Below are 13,520 nucleotides of genomic sequence, written 5' to 3'. Positions count from 1 at the left end.
CTTCTGTCAGACTTTCTGTCCCGGCAACAATAAAAGCGCACTGTCCCTTCCAGGCAGAATATACAGTTGCTCTCTGTGACTCTGGCCACTGCGGGGCTATTATTAGCGGTTGTGGGGCAGCTGGGGTAACTGACGGTATCTGATGCTTTCTTTAAACCTCATACAGGTAAAATATTATCACATAGGCCCTTCACGCCTGTTTGGCGATTCAGACAAAATAGAAATGCTAATTTGGGGAACCAGAGCCATGAATGCTTATCTGGTGGTCTTCTGTTGCGGGGAAACTATTGGAAGCTTTAAGATTACGTTAACTGATAAGTCCCTTAAGTGCTCTACCTGGAGAAGCACTAAGATTCCTGATAAAGAGCGATTTCAAAGAGTTGCTGGCTTGTCCTAAAGATTTGTCAGATGAGTTAGGGCACTGTATGGAGAAAAGCCCCAGGAGATGGCTGAGCTAAGGGGGGGGGGGCTTGTGAGGCCCCATGCTCATTCTGGCTCCAGCCGTGACTCATGCCAGCATCAAGGAGGAATAGTACTTCCTACAAAGGAGGCCACAGGCCTGCTTTCACTCTGTTCCATCCCTGTCTCAAATTTCCCTGATTCTGAGTGGTGCCCCTTCCCCAGGGCACAGGCTCTCACCTGCTTCTACCCCTGTCTGTCATTCCTTACCTGCCCCTTGCCACTCTCCCCTCCCTCAATGCCACCCTTCTTCTGGAGCCAGTCTAGGCTCATCTGGCTCAGAACCCTGTGAGTCTGGCTGCCCCTGCCAGGATGATGTCTCCGCGAGTATTTGGATTGCTGATTCATTCTTATTTTTAGCTCTTAGCTCCACTTGCCCTTTCTGTCCCAGGCTTGTTGTCTTATTCGATGTCATTCTGTTTTATTTTCACCACTTGCCACTGTCTAAAATTAACCTGTTCTTTTCCCTTGCTTGCTTCCAGCAGAATGCAAGCTCAGCGAGGGCAGATGCTGTGCAGTGAGCAGTCATCTACGCTCACATTGCTCAACGTCTGAGTGAATGCCCCTCAGAGCTACCACTTACTGAGACTTACTTGGTGCCAGGCACGTGGTGTAGATTTTCATAAATACAGTCACCCTCAATCCTCCCAGAGCCCTCCAAAGGAGGCATTTATCATCCCCATTGAGTAGATGCCAGCTCCATAGAGGGACTGTGCATCTTCCCCAATGTCACAGCTAACAAGAAACCAAAGCCCCATTTGAACTCCAGCATGACTGAGTCCAACACTAATACTTTAAGTTAGGAGTCAGTATATTATTTTTTAATGAACCAGATAGCCATTATTTTGGGCTTTTCTAACCATATGGTCTTCATGTCAACTGCTCAATCCTGTCATGTGAAAGAGGCCACAGAAAATACAGAAGCAAATCAATGGGGCTTTGTGCCAACACAACTTTATTTACCAAGCAGGTGGCGGGCAGGGATTGGCCCATGGGCTACAACTAACCTTTCCTTTTTGAAGTCCTCATTCTAGACAGCTGAATTGGGGAGCTCAGGGTGTGCTGGACAGCCAGTCTAGCTGAAAAGGTTTAGCGGGAGAACCTTGTCTCAGACAACAAGGTGAAGAATAATAGAGAAAACACCCGACCTCAACATTTAGCTCCTGCACATACACATGAACACAGAGACTACATACACACACACACACACACAGAGAGAAAGAGAGAGAGAGAGAGAGAGAGAGAGAGAGAGAGAGAGAGAGAGAGAACAGATAGCGTGTTAGAAAAGCATTAAGCATGTGACCTGTGCTTGGTGAGTCTTTTGAGATAAGCAATGCAGCAGGCAGGTAAAAGGTTAGTCGGGGAGGGTAAATAGAAGGCAGAGTTCTGACAGGAAGTGGGCTGTGCTGAAGCCTGGCCTGCACTGGACAATGGTCATCACTATAATGTAACCCTCATTTAGGATCAGAGTGGAGATTAACTCCGTTTACTTCCTTTGGCCAAGATTTCATTCATATGTAATTAGACTTGATGTCTCATGCCAGCACCTTCAATCAGCTGCTTACACAGGTACACCAGGAGTCTCCATTGAGGGGAGGAGTGCTAGCAGTCACTGTGCTAAGCACTACCTCTCCCAAGTGAGCCTGGACACTTTGGTCTTTCCCCAGCAAACTTAGGAGTGGCAGATCCCGAGTCACAAGCAAAGTCATCCCGAGTCACAAGCAAAGTCAGGACCGTAGCCGTGAGCCAGCCCAGATGCATCTCTTGCCACCTCATTGAGAAGCTCTGTTGTTTGTGTTCATTTGTTCGGCCCTTTGAGTGGCTCTCAACCCTGAGTATCAGCATTGTTGCAAAAGACCGTTCACCAGTTCCTTGGATCTGTGCTGAACACAGATGGTGAGAGAAGGGACAAAGCATGTGTTTTTATAGTGCTGGCTGGACATAAGCAACACAGCTCTGGGCTGGATTTTGAAGGGCCTGTCCCCCATGGGCACTCTGCTTTGAGAGGCAATGAATTAATGGATGAGATTGAGTGAATGTATGAAGTATATGTGGCATGCAGAAAGGGAGTGGGTGGTGCTGGGGGAGAATGTGTGTATTTGTGTAATATGTGTGTCTGTGTGGTATGGTATATGTGGGGTATGTGTGTGTGTGGTCTATATGTGTGTGAAATGTGTGGAATGTTTCTGTGGTATGTGTATGGTGTTCATGTGGGATATGTACATGGGTATGGTATGTATGTGTAGTATGTATGTAGTGTGTATAGTGTGTACACGGTGTACATCTGATATGTTTGGCATGCATGTGTGGTATTTACAGTGTGTCTATGTGATGTGTACATGGTGCACATAGTGTACATGTGTGACATGTATGGCTTGTGTGACTTGCACATAGTATATGTAGTCTATATGTGTATGAGACATATAGTATGTATCTGTAATGTATGTGTGCTATGTGTATGGTATGTGTAGTTGTGTGTGTGGTGTATCTGTGTGGCAAGTATGTGTGATGTTTATATGAGTGTGTGATCTGTGTGATGGTTGCGTGTGTGTGTGTGTATGTGATGTGTAGTACTTAGTCTCTTCTTCCTGCTGAGATGGAGAATTAGATCCCCTCTCTGGGATAATTTAGAGACATATGAAGGGAAGCAATAATTTTCCTGACCCTGAAGAAGTCCCCCCCCCCAATAGCAGCAGCTATGAAACAAGCTCTCTTCATGGAGAACTACACATGGATCTTAGCTTTATTTTCCTCAACTTTATGCAGTTTTCTAAACATGGGTTTTCAGTGTTTGAACAATAAAGCAGTTTCAGGAACCAGTGTGCAAGAGAGATGTCAGCTACGCCAGCTCTGTCCTCACTCAGCACTCAGTGCTGGGAAACCTCCTCAACTGTCCCTTCTCCAAGCTCCTTTTCTTATCAGCAATGAGTCACCTCTTACCTCCCGGCCAGCTACCTCCTGAGCTTTTAACTGTGTGTTTGCCATATCTTTATTACTGCAGATAGCTGCTACTTAAGTGTCTTTCCTACTTTTCTATTGCTGTGATAAAATATTACCTCAATGTGACTTCTATAAGAAAGCATTTAATTTGGCTTACAGTTTCAGAGACTTAGAGTGTATGATGGTGGAACAAAAGAACAACTGAGAGCTCACATCTTGACCCTCAACCACGAGGCAGAAGAGATGACCGGGAATTGCAAGTATCTTTTAAAACCTCCAAGCCTGCCCCCAGCACCTCCTCCAACAAGGTCACACCTCCTAATCCTTCCTTAAAAAGTTCTACCAAATGGGACCAAGTATTCAAACATGAGTTCACGGAGGCCAGAGGCCGTTCTCCTTCATACCACTACATTAACATAGCAGTGTAGAGTTGGGGAGGTAGGGAGGTGAAGAGATAGAGAGGATCTGGGAGGAGCTGGGGAAGGGGAAAACATGGTCAGAATATTTGTATGAAATCTTTTCAATAAAATAAACAAGCAAAAATAGTACAGTTATTGACCATGGATGTCCGTCCAGTCCTCGGCACCAGCAGGACCGTGGTATCAGCTGTGATTGACCATGGATGTCCGTCCAGTCCTCGGCACCAGCAGGACCATGGTATCAGCTGTGTGCTCCCCATGTGTTATATTATTTCACTATTTTCTAAGCAAGGATGGACCCTGCCAGGGACTTCTCGGTTCTAATGGGCATCCAAGAGTCGGAAAGAAGACCTGAGTTTCCCAAGATGAGCCGAGTAGCAGCTGGCAAGCCTGGAGATGGAGTGAGAGCTCATTTTGTCCAGAACTGCTATCTCCAGGTCTCCAGAGCCCTTGATGGAGAGGAACACAGGTTCACACATCCTTACTCTGAAGTCCATCTTACTGGGTCACCATGTCTCTCTCCAAGCCAGGATTCCAAACACCAAGGCCCTTTCCACAGAGGTGTTGACACAGCACCCACCATGCTGTCCAAGGCATGGCCTCTGCCCTGGCTACGCTTAGAATTCAGAGGAGGTGGTAGCAGTCGGTACCCCAGGAGGACGAGATCTGGTGGCACCCATAGGAGGACCCTTGCTCTTGGTCCCTTGTCGCTTGCATGCATTAGCAAGCGGTGAGCCTAAGTGAGCAGTGAGCAATGACTTTCGCAAGTCAGTGCATCAGAGAAGCTTCTTCCAAAGAGAGAAAAAACCCCAACAAGGAAGGCCCAGGTCAGCACTCTGAAAACACTCCCCTGCACACTCAAGGCTCAAGGAAGTGGGCATAGTAAGAGCAGGAAGCTGGGGAGAAGTGTTAGACACATAGGCTGCTGCGCCTGTGCAGATGAGGTGCCTTGCACAAGATGAAGCCAGCTGAAAGCTCTCCGCATGAACCAGGTGGGATGGAGCACACCTTTAACTCAGGAGGCAGAGGGAAGCAGAGCTACGCAGTGAGACCCTGTCTCGCTTAATTAATTAATTTGTAATTAATTAAAATTCCAGCACTAAGCCAGGAGGAGCTCCCAAGACCTTACCCCTAGCTGAGGAGCTATTGGCAGTTGGTGATTCTGGGGAAGGGTGGATCACTTTTCCTTGCGTGGGTTCCCAGACGATGACCCCACACCCATTGCATATGGGCAGCACTAGCGGGCCTCAGTGGGTTATAAATTATTTTGAAAAAGACTTGCTGTTCTTAGGGAGATACTTGCATTGAGGGGAGCAAGGGGGTGTCAGAAGGAAGGAGTGGGGGTGGTTATAATCAAGATACATTGTATACATATGTGATGTTCCAGTTTAATGGGAACACCCCTGATGAACCCCACCACACTGCAGGCATATGCCCCCCTGAGCAGCCAGCAGATGGCAGCTACTGGAGAGACAATGCAGTGGGGAAGGTTCTGCTGGGGAAGGGGCCTAGGAAGTCAGCCACAGCGATGTTAGTTCAAACAGACAGCGCCTGCTGCTCACCAGTCTGGACAGCTCGGAATAGACGTCCAAGGAAGGTTCCAGAAGACAGCAGCTCCAGACATCCATCCTCACCTGCAGACTGTTGCTGCTTCTTGCTCCCCACGCTCCCACCCCTCCCTTGGCTTGGGTTGCTGATCAGCCATGGGAATAAAGTCACAGAGAACTTTTAATAGCTAATCGGGCAAGTTAAAAATAGTAGAAGCCAAAGGTCACATAGATTACGATAGAAACTTCCAGAAAGTAGATGCCTCTAGAACAGATTAGTCCATTGTATTAGCATTATCATCAACAGGCTGCACCTTCTCCCCACCATGGTACGTGCTAAGAGGTGTGCTGAGTCCCGAGGAAGAGATGCGGTCAGACAGAGAGAGGAAAGTTGACACAGCGCACCCCAAACAGCTCTCAGTCCGAGTGTGAGCTCTTTCTGTGCAGCTGAGCATGGTTAACCCACCTGGCAGATGAGCATCTCGGCCGAGTGAGAGCAGCTTGTTGTAAACCGCATCTAACCCAGAAACATGCAGCTATAGCTCAATGAGTTGAGCACTACAATGGCAATTATTGAAATCTGAGTTGCCTGGTGGGCATTTTCTTTTCCCTGGTAGGAGGGCAGGACCATACTGAAAATAGTGAGATAGCCAGATGTCTTCTGACCCCGTGTGTACCCAGAGCAGATCTAACGATCCCCTGACTCCCCAACCTCAGCAGGGGAACAGAGGAGCCTGCCTATAGGTCAAGCTAGGCCAGGGCACGGGCAGCTCTCACCACAATGTCTAAGCGAAGCGCATCTAAGGGGAAGTGACAACTTGGGTTAACACAATTCCTTCTACCTTGAAACACCAATGAAAAATTGAGCAGCCTGATAACGCCGGGTACCAAAGGCTTTTGTTTCCACTGCAGCTTCTGTCTGAGATGGATAGTTCCCTTTTAGAATTTTATGAGTTTGGCCCAGAAAGCAGATACTCAAGGCATTAAACATACAGGAGCCTGGGACACTAAGAACATGATAGATTCTATTTAAGGGTCTAACTGCCACAGCCAGCCAAGTGTCTTAGGAAGTGATAAAATTTAACTTAGTCCCTGCCACTCAGCCAGTCTGGGATTCAGATGCTGTGAAATCCACTCCAGGGGGCTCTGCTTGGGTTTGGACATTGTTGCTAGCCTTAGTGACAAGCAGGCAGTTTGTTGGACAAGACTTGCTGAGTAACCATGATGCCGAGACAAAAGCAGGTCTAGGTTTTTAATTGTGTGCAGCCATTATATTAAACTAAATGTCAACTGTCCATGGACAAACACCATCAACTGATTAAAAAGAGAATGCTTTCCTACCCAACAAGCACGAAAGACAAACTCAGAAGGGGAAAATCCTTCCATTGAATTAGTTTAGCTCTACTAAAAACCTGCAATTAGGGGAAGCTGGGGTCTGGGAGATAGCTGCCAGCAGAGTATCTGCCACCTCATATGAGGACCCGAGTTCCAACCACAGCACCCAGGTCAAAAACTGGGTGTGGTGGCACACACTTGTAATTCTGCACTTGGGTGTAATTCTGTCTTCCTAGCAGAGACAGGTAGATTCCTGGAGTTCACTGTCCAGGCAGTCCCCCCTAAGGGGCAAGTCCTGGGTCCTAGTAAGAAACTCTGTCTCAGAAACTAGGTGGATACTGCCTGAGCAAGAACATGTGAGGTTGTCCTCCAGTCTATACATGCACATATACACAGTCCTGCACACATACACACCTGCACACATACACAGTCCTGCACACATACACACAGTCCTGCACGCACACACACAGTCCTGCGCACACACACACACAGTCCTGCACACACACACACACTCCTGCACACACACACACAGTCCTGCACACACATACACAGTCCTGCACACACACACACACAGTCCTGCACACACACACACAGTCCCGCACACACACACACAGTCCCGCACACACACACACAGTCCTGCACACACACACACACAGTCCTGCACACACACACAGTCCCGCACACACACACACAGTCCCGCACACACACACACACAGTCCTGCACACATACACACACAGTCCTGCACACACACACAGTCCTGCACACACACACACAGTCCTGCACACACACACAGTCCTGCACACATACACACAGTCCTGCACACACACATACACACCTGCACACACACACAATTTTATTGTTAGTTCACTGGAAAATTTATCAGCTGCCTGTGTGGTTCTGAGAGTGTTTAGGAGCCAGGAGAGAGGCTGGAGAAGTAGCTTAGAGGCTCAGCTGAAGAAGATACACCGAGACAAGGGCAGAGAGAGGAGCAGGAGTCACAAGCGACATGGCTTCCCTGTGGACACACTGCACTTCCACAGTCACACTTTGCACATTGCAATGTCACATCCGTTTCCTATTAATGACCTGTCCCCTCTTCTGGGCTGTGCATTCCTTCAGTGGTGTGACTGCCTGTGGCTGTGTTCCAGGTCTAGTCAGAGGTCGGCAGGGACACTGGCCTACCAAGGGGGTGCTGAGGAACACAGTACTAAAGGCCCAGAGTGATGCTTAGCAGACCCATGGCACATTCCATGATCTAAGGGTGCCCGCTGTGCTGCCTGGTTTGGGGGTACCCCCATCCTGTTCATCCTATTCATCCTAAGCATGAAGGAACAAGATGAGATTAAGACTGCTGCAAGGTGCTTGCAGCCTTGTAAACAAATCTCAGCATCTCCTGCAAGTCCCTGCAGAGGCCCAGATAGAAGTAACACCAGGGGAGGGGAAGTCAGCCTTCTGCTGCTGCCTGGTCCTTTAGTTTCCATTGTCAAGGCTAAAGTGCCCATTTTCCCAGGCCCTAGTTCTTCCAAGTTGCTATTTGAAACTGATTCAAGATACACAAAGTTACCAGCAGTGTTCAAGAGTTCCCATCCTTAGCAACCACCCCTCCTCTGCAGGGAAGGCTAGTTCAAGGGCTCACAAAGAAACTTTCGAGATTCAGATGGAGCAGAGGATGAGGCTGGTGGTGGTGGGTTGTTTTGTTTAGCTTGGTTAGGCTTTTTGTTTGCTGCTTTTGGGGTGGGGCAGGGGGTTCACTGCCATATACAGTCACACCCCCATTCTGGGTGGAGATAAAGTTAAGCTTCCAAATTAAGCCATGAGGCAGCAGGATGGGTAGGAAAGCGGGGAATGGGCCTGCTGCTGTGGGGGCTCCTACTGAGGCTCTGGAATGGTGACAGAGGACTTTCATTGTCACACCCAGCATGACACCCAGAACCCCACCCCACATCTGAATTGAACTGGATGTCACTGATGTGGGGAGGGGGGAATCAGGTTCAGGAGCTGAGCCTTGACAATGGACTCCTTCTGCAATGGTACTGTCACTTTCTTCTTCTGAGTGGAGGGAGAAGCCGGGGACTACCATGGAGTATAACGTGCGGTCTGAACTGCCTTTGGAGACGCTCTTGGTGTTCCGTTTCTCTGCATAGCATCTTTGATCCTTTCTCAACTTCTGATCCTCAGAGGGCCCCATCCAATGAGCAGTTTTAAAACCCAGAATCCAAGTGCTGAGTGCTCTGTGTCTTAGACCACAGCACTGCTCCATCCTCCCAGGAACTGTTTCCTTGGGACACCTTTGCCTAAGCATCCAGGCCCCTGGGAAGTTTTCTTACACCTTGTGCCCAGGAAGCAATGGGCAGGGAGTGACTCAAAGACTGCTAAAGGCAGGAGCGAGGCCCCAGGTAAGGAAAGGGAGATGGAGAGAGTTGGCATGATGCCAGAGACCAAGGGGGCAGACCGTACAAGGAAAGGCAGGAGGACGTTCAAGAGGCTCCCCTCGCCTTGTCAGGACCCTGCGGCCAGCAGTCTTCTCTCATCACGTAACTTTCCAGTGGAGTCCTTGCCACTGGCTTTGTCTGGAAACTATGCTAAGCAACTTCTCTAAGTGTTGTCTCCAATGTCCTGGCTGAGCAGATGATAGATGATAGATGAAGGCATACGGTACTCCTAGGGAAGCCAGGTGGCTGCTGTGGGGAAATGGGACAGAAAAGCACCAGAAAGAGAGTCACATGACTCCCTTGCCGTGTGCTTGGACGTGGGTCAAGAGCATCTGGGACACCACTCAGCCCAGCTTTCTCTTCTTGCTCACAGACTCTGAGCCCCAAAGTGAGCAGGTCTTCGGCTCATGCAGGACCACTGCTGCCCTCCCTCCACCCCGAAATGAGGCATGGAAATGCTGTGGTTTGCCAAGCAGCCCTTTCTTGACCGCCTCGCACCCTCTTCTGAGTCCAGTCCTTTGTCCTCTCCACAGTTGCAAATGGCCTGTTTATTTGTCTGCTGCTTTTAATGCCCATGCCCAATGTCCCTTTCAGCCTCGGCTTCTGCAAGGGCAACGGGTTTTCTCTCCACTGTTCCCTCTGCTGAAACCACAGAAAGTACATCACATAACCATTGTCCTCAAAGTCATTTATAAACAAAACATTGTGCCTGTTTTACAGATGGCGAAACTAAGGTTTGAATACCAAGGAGAAACATAGGATTCAGTTGACAAAAAAGTCAAACAAACAACAACAGAATAACCCTTTCCCTCCTGTGATCTACTACAATTCTAGTAAGATTAACAAGAGCAGTCCCTTAAGTTGAGGCCCTTTGCATGGAAGCAAATACATAAAGAACATTCTCTGGGAGTAGAGGATGGGGAGCGTGGGGGCTGGGGGCAATTCAGAGGGGTTACCTCAGATAAGTATGGGCCCACAAGCATTAGTGGCCGGTGCTAGACTTGAGGCCCAGGGAAGAAATGGAAGGCTGAGAACCCTGTACACTGTCTATCCTCTGGGACAGGGAGGGAGATAGGGCAAGATCACCTGCCTGGCAGGACTGTTCCAAGGGCAGGCATCAGGGTCCAGTGAGCCCAAAGTCAAGGGTCCAAAGAATGCTCCAACTGGGTGAGAAAGCAGACTGAGTGGCTGAGCCCAGAGCTGCCTGCTGTGCAGCCCCAGCTCCTGTTCTTACCAGTGGCCATGCTGCTCCAGAGCACAGGGTGACCTTAACCCCGCATTCCATGCATGAGATAAATGAGGTTCACCGGGGCAAGGCACAGTGTGTGAAACACCAAGCCTTGGCATTGCTAGCTAGTTACTTCAGAGCCAGACGTGAAATCTCCCTGGTTCTCTGGGAGGAACTGAGATGGGTCAGACAGTCTATGGAAGCAGGAGGGGGCCTAGTGGAGAAGGCAGATCTTGACAGAGGGTGAAGCTTAGACCCCAAAGCATTTCATTTGGAAATCCGTACCCACTTAGCCACCATGTCCTCAGAGCTTATCTCACGCACGTAGCCACCATGTCCTCACAGCCAAGCTCCCAAGCTGACACAGAGTCGGTGCTCACAGCTCATGGGCATGAAAGGGTTCCCAGAACACGTGGGGCCCTTGCTGTACTCAGCCCTTAGCCTGCTGCCATGCCCGTCCCGGTTCTTCTCTCTGCTCCATCACACCACTGTGCTGTCATGGGGCTCTGAAGTCTCCGTTTACTGCATTAACTTCTGTGCATTCCTTAACTTACAGTCTGCCCATCCCCGAAATGGGTCGATACAATTCTTCCCCGGCTCATTCCGAAGTTTGAGTCAGTTGATGCAAAGCACGTGGAGGGTGCTGATCAGGGAGAAGAAGATTCTCCATCAGGGTTGCACATTGTGAGCAGCGAGAATACTGCATGCCAGTAACTGTGCAGCTCCAGGACCTGGCTGCCATGCTAAGCTCACTCCCTGCCTGCACAAAGCTATCTGTCTGGCACCGGCAATGGATCGGAAACTAGCAATCACAAGACAACCTGGGGCATTCCAGTAGAGGAAGTTCCTCGACTCCTGACTTGCAGAAAGGGTAGACATACTCATCATAGAGACCCCGATGAGACCCTTCAACTTGACCAGACCCAGGACCAGGGGCAGAGAGTGAGGTGTGTGTATGGGGGGCCACAGGGCTCAAGGACCATACATTTTGCAAGACAGAGAAGAAAAGAAGTGAAGGAGAAGGCCCGCAGAGCAAGCAGACCCAGGTCGGCCAGGCCATGGGAAGGAGGACATGTCCAAACAGCAGAGAAGAAGCAGACGTGGAGGGAAGCCCTGGCATGGCTTGTCCCCCATCCCCACCATGCCCCTTAAGTGACAAAGAAAAGCAACACTCACTCTGGTGACCTCCCCAGACCTATGGCTGCTGTTCCCAGAAAGGCCAATGGGACTCAGCAAAAGCGGCTCCTGGGGAACACAGAAAGCAAGGAGGCACCGCCATTTATATAGAAACATATACAATAGAGCTGTCCTCTCCTTCCTCCACAGACTGCAAAGCAGAGACAGTCTAGACCCAAACGTTTGAGAACTGCGACAACCGGAGACGCACACCTGGGAAGAGGTGGCCAAGAAAGGCCATCTCTATGGATAGTCTGTGACCTGTGGTGTGAATGCAGGACTGGGGATGGACTTAAGAAACCCAAAGTAGCTAGGCATGGTGGCACACGCTTTGAATCCCAGCACTTGGGAGGGAGAGGCAAACAGGTGTCTGTGAATCTGAGGCCAGCCAGGGATTCATAGTAAAACCCTGTCTCAAACAAAGAAACAAACAAAAAACCCAAAGTAGCATGAAAGAATTCTTTCCTGCTCAACCACTAAAATAAAGTGGCTTTCTTTGTTTTAACACCACATCCTGCCTGCCTCAGCCACCTCCAGGTCTAACACTTAGGACCTTTCACCTGCCTTTCATCCAGCCTGGAGCCCAGCTCTCATCTGTAGAAGTGTCAATCACAGAGCACTCTACCAGATGCCAGCTCATGTCGCATGAGATACCATCCTCGTGTCTCATTGAGGACATGGTGGCATTGGAACAGTCACGGCACATCCGGCACAGATCTCAAACTGGGAAGCTAGTTTGGGCATGAAGCGCTCAGCTCAGAGCTTCTCCTGTGTTCTATTATTTTGCTGAAATACGGATACAAGGACTTGGGTTCTTACCCCTCAACAGCACATTTGAAGGCCGTGTTCCAGTCACAAGTCAGATTTAGTGATGTTACAAGTGAAAGTACTTGGGCTTTCCTCTGAGACAGGGTGACAGGCGGCGATGTCTGAAGAGTATGCAGGTCTACATCCTCTTTAGACCTCAAGAAGAATTGCTTCGGGTGCACACAGACAAACTCATGCAACAGCTATCTTGCAAACACCCCTGTACTTCACCCGAGTTGCAAACACCTCTGCCCAAGAGTGTTGCTTTTTCACAGAGTGCCGTGATTCTCAGCTCTCTCTTGCTTCCTCCACCTTCATCTACCTGTTCTGTGTTCCACTTTATTTCTCTCCCAGACTCATCCTACCCCCATGTCTAAAGTCATCGTACCCTGAGACACTTGGTCCCCGTGTCCCCAGCTGCTCAAGTATACCTGTGTCCTTGATGTGGTGTTTGAGGAATTATTTCCCGTCAGCCGACTAGCAAAGCTGTCCCAGACAGCTTCAGCGGAAGACAGCCTCGACGTGGGTGGTTTAAAAACTCTTCCAGGGGCCTATCTGTGCGAATAGAGGCCAGAGGCCTTTGGGTGCACTGCAGTGACCCCAGAAAAGCAAGGCAGGCAGCAGCAAACACTCCCGGGATGGTTTTGCAACAGCAGAGGAGGAGACGGAAGGCTCGTTCATCAAATAATAACCAGCCAGAGATAAGGCCCGCTAGGCTGAGCTTCCTCAGCCAATCGCAAGCTTGAGAGCATGAGAAGAGGCAGACCCAGGCTCTGGAGATGGTTTTAGGGCTTGTTATAATTTAATGATGCTGCACGGGGGTGGAGTGGGGGTTGGGGTGTCTTCTTGGCTTTGCCTGGTGGGGATTTTCTAACCAGGAAGTGAAGCTCTGAGCTCAATAGCCCATTCTCTATGGGGGTGCGGGGGGGGGGGGGGGGGGGGCTGCACTGAGCATCACATGGGGCTCTAGGCTCCGAGCCTGGCTGTGTCTACTTTGCCAAGAATTCTTTCTCACTGCCTCTGGGGGGCTGGGAAAGAGACTTGAGTGGAGCTGAATAGTGTGGGGGTCAACAGAGGGCAGGCATGGGGACCCTGGCTATGCAGCTCCCTGTTGGTGACACTGATGAGGTCAGGGATACCTTGGGGACTGGTGCTCATTCCTTTGAACTGGTACCT

The 13,520-nt window shown here is 49.7% G+C and overlaps 1 protein-coding gene across 1 annotated transcript in view; it reads right to left on the bottom strand.

The window, feature by feature from the left end:
• Gpam (glycerol-3-phosphate acyltransferase, mitochondrial) overlaps window positions 1-12,975 on the bottom strand; it is a 55,097-nt gene extending 42,122 nt beyond the window's left edge. Inside the window, exon 1 of the mRNA XM_041661453.1 lies at window positions 12,776-12,975. The gene's annotated coding sequence lies outside the window, so the exon portion shown is untranslated. The remainder of the gene's footprint in view (window positions 1-12,775) is intronic.
• Window positions 12,976-13,520: the final 545 nt, after the last annotated feature.

The sequence above is a fragment of the Microtus oregoni genome, unplaced genomic scaffold, assembly GCF_018167655.1.
Source record: "Microtus oregoni isolate MIOR12 unplaced genomic scaffold, Mior012 000012F_ref0000307, whole genome shotgun sequence".
In the NCBI taxonomy this organism is placed as follows: Eukaryota; Metazoa; Chordata; class Mammalia; order Rodentia; family Cricetidae; genus Microtus; species Microtus oregoni.
This window is presented reverse-complemented; position numbering and strand designations above follow the sequence as displayed.